Genomic DNA, 3,895 nt, shown 5'->3' with positions numbered 1-3,895 from the left:
GAGCTACGAGGGAGAGAGAGAGAGAGAGAGAGAGAGAGAGAGAGAGAGAGAGGGAGATGGAGACCGTAACATCATTTGCAAGTTTGCAGATTTCAAAACCATCCAGTGTTTTGGGGCAGAATCACTCATCAGGGCCAGATCTGCAAGTCCTGACAGATATTGGCTTTGGGGCACTGTACCGCCATGCCAGATGGGAAACAGCCCAGAATGAGGGGCCTCTCCCAGGTTCTTGCTGGGACCAGGGGTGAACTGCTGCCTTCTTTCCTCATCTGTGGGGTGACCGCCTGCTCAGCACCTGAGCCCGTGCGCTGGTCTAGTGGCTGAGGTGGGTTTGACCCTGTAGTCACACTCCTGAGATCTAATACCACTCTCGTGTGGCTTTCTAGAAGGCTGCGGGGCAGGGAACACAGCATGCGCAGCACCGTCATCTCCTCAGATCAGTGCCGGGGCGCCCCGGACAGCTGCTGCAGTTGAGCGCCCAGATGCCTAGGGGTCACCTTGACATAGAGACCAGCGAGCTGGGGCTCCTGTAAGGAGCTTTATGCCAGAGTCACAGAGGGCCAGGATCGGCCTGCCAGTGCATGGTCAGCCCCACACATGAGGGTCTCACCACAGATGGGCAGACACGACATCCCACTTCAGCTCCACCCTGTATGACGGGGGTCTCTAACCTCCGGGATCTAATGCCTGATGACCTCAGGGGGAGCTGATGTAATCATAATAGAAATATAAAGTGCAAAACAAATGTCATGCACTTGATTCATCCCCAAACCATCTAAGCCCCTGCCCCTTGCCCACTGCCTCAGTATGTGGAAAAATTTTGTTCCATGAAACCCGACCCTGGGTGCCAAAAAGTTTGGGGGCCACTGTTACTGTATGAGATACCTGGACCCCAAGATCGTTTCCCCAGGAAGCAGGTTTCCCTACCAGCAGTGTCGAGGGTGACTTGCCTGTTCCTCCTCTAAAGCCACCCAAGTCCTCTAAAGTGACTTTTGTGTGTAACATGGAGCCTGGGATTTTAGGCAGGTCTGTATAATGTGACTCTTCAGATTTGCTCTCTGTCCAGCTATTGTGTCTGGATTTTTTTTTTCTCCCTGGCCGCACAGCTCGGTTTTCAGGATCTTAATTCTCCCACCAGGGACTGAACCCCGGGTCATGGCAGTGAAAGCACGGAGTCCTAACCACTGAGCAACCCGGGAATTCCCAGGACCCCTTTTACTGACACAGATAGGAAGAGACGGCTCTCGGTGATTCCATCCAGCAGGAGAAGAGGACAATCAGACCAGATCATGCAGGCCACAGTGTATGAACTGAAAATGTTCCCACCCCAGCAAGTCTGCACTGAGCCAATACCTGCCATCTAGTGAAAACTTCCCCAGTTCATCTTTAAAAAAATTTTTTAAATATATATATTTAACTATTTATTCAACTGTGTCAGGTCTCAGTTGTGGCATGTGGAATTGAATCATATGGGAACAACTCTAGTTGTGGCGCTCAGGCTCAGCAGTTGTGGCATTTGGGCTTAGTTGCTCCAGAATACGCGGGATCTTAGTTCCCTGACCAGAGATCGAACGTATGTCCCCTGCACTGCAAGGCGAATTCTCAGCCACTGGACCACCAGGAAGACTTCTGGTGCGTCTTCCTCGGCTTATCTATTATCACCTTTGCAGTAACTCCATGAAGATGGGGTCTTACCATTTTACAGATGAGGAAGCTGAGGCTCAGAGAGACTAGGTCATTTGTCCAAGGTCACCTGGCTGGTCCATGGCAAAGCTAGGACTGATCCCAGTTCTGCCCGACCCCAGAGTCTGTGCTCTCAAGAAGGGATGACCTGTGGTCCCTTGACCAGAAGCACCAGCATCACCTGGGAGCCTATTAAACTGCAGCATGGAGCCCCACCCAGGACTGAGAAGCTGTGTCTGTCAAAACCCTGGGGGATTCGCATGCATAGAATTTGAGAAGTGCTGGGCCCATATCATTCCTGTTTGTTGGTTTTACCAAATATTTCCCAGGCAGGCCTGAACCATCAAGTCCCCTCCCTGGGCTGTACATCTTCTGAAAATTTTAGAATATGTGCAAAAAAAAAATTGAGTCCAATGGCCTGGATTAATTCCCTACCCTAGTACAACATCTTGATGCTCTGATGATTCTGAACTATCACTGCCAAACAGGCACTTCCAGAAGCTCAAGCAAAGCTGTAAAACACAGTGATAAGTGTGCATTTTGACTCTGAGGAATGATAATCTGATGATGCTTTGAATTATAGTGAATCAGGATTAATTCCAGGCTCCACTTAGAGGAAGCTTTCAGGCCGAGTGGTTTGCACATAAGAGCATGTCCCCTGATGCACCAGGTGAGAGGCATGACGACGCTATCGCTTGGCGTCAATTACCTTGATAGGCTTGTCCCCAGGAGTGCTGGGAAAGTCACTGGTGGCGCTCTGTTTTGAACACTTATTATTAATAAATCCTGTCTTTTTTTCCCCCCTTTTCCCTTTTTTAAATGATGAAAGTCATTGTTCCGTCACCAATTTGTGTCCGACTCTTTGGGACCCCATGGACGGCAGCATGTCAGGCCTCCCTATCCCTCACCATCTCCCGGAGTTTGCCCAAGTTTATGTCCATTGAATTGGTGATGCCATCCAACCATCTCATCCTCTGTCACTCTCTTCTGCCCTCAATCTTTCCCAGCATCAAAGTCTTTTCCAGTGAGTCAGTTCTTCGCATCAGGTGGCCAACGGACTGGAGTTTCAGCTTCAGCATCAGTCCTTCCAATGAATAGTCATTGTTGATTTCCTTTAGGATAGACTGGTTGGATGTCCTTGCAATGCAAGGGACTCTCAAGAGTCTTCTCCAGCACCACAATTTCAAAGCATCAATTTGTCAGTGCTCTGCCTTCTTTGTGGTCCACCTCTCACATCCACACATGACTAACTGGAAAGACCATAGTTTTGACTACATGGACCTTTGTCAGCAAAGTGATGTCTTTGCTTTTTAGGTTTGCCATAGCTTTCCTTTCAAGAAGCAACTGTCTTCTGATTTCATGGCTGCAGTCACCATATGCAGTGATTTTAGAGCCTAAGAAGAGATAATCTGTCACTGCTTCCACATTTTCCCCTTCTATTCACCATGAGTTGATGGGACTGGATGCCATCATCTTAGTTTTTTAAAGATTGAGTTTTAAGCTGGCCTTTTAACTCTCCTCTTTCACTTTCATCAAGAGGTTATTTCCTCTTCAAGTTACATATAGTTCCACTATATATTACAATTATTTAAATAGATAAATTAAGACTTTTAGTTGGAGTTTCAATATCAAACTCTCAAAAACTATTAGAATAGACAGAAAAGTAGAAGGATATAGTAGACCTGAAAAGCACCATGAGCTAATTCAACATAATTAAGATTTATACAATTTTCACACAACAGTAAGACACAAATTCAAGTTCCCATAGACTATACACCAGGAGACACTGGAACATATTCAGGGACATAAAACAAGGTGCAAAAACTTCATGGTCTAAAGGTATTGAAATTATACAGAGTCTGTTCTCTTATCACTGTGGAATTATATCAGAAATCCATATCAAAATATAAATGAATCCTGTCTTGATCTGCTACTCTGCTTGATTATGGCAAGTCAATCAGGGAAGTTTTATTTTTTTTACAATTTTAAATTTATTTTTAAAAATTTAATTTTTTAAATATTCAAAACATTTTGTATTGGGGTAGAGCCGATTAATACAGGGAAGTTTTTTGTGTATAGGATCCTTGAAAAAGGGGAAAATCTCAAAGGCAAGGCTTCTCAAACCTCTGTGTTCACAAATCGCCTGGGTCTTGTCAATGCAGGTCTGACTTGGGTCTGGGCTGGGCTTGCTGCTACATGTCTAACAGGCTCC

Source organism: Bison bison, unplaced genomic scaffold (genome assembly GCF_000754665.1).
Source record: "Bison bison bison isolate TAMUID 2011002044 unplaced genomic scaffold, Bison_UMD1.0 scf7180017864144, whole genome shotgun sequence".
NCBI classification, from domain to species: Eukaryota; Metazoa; Chordata; class Mammalia; order Artiodactyla; family Bovidae; genus Bison; species Bison bison.
This window is presented reverse-complemented; position numbering follows the sequence as displayed.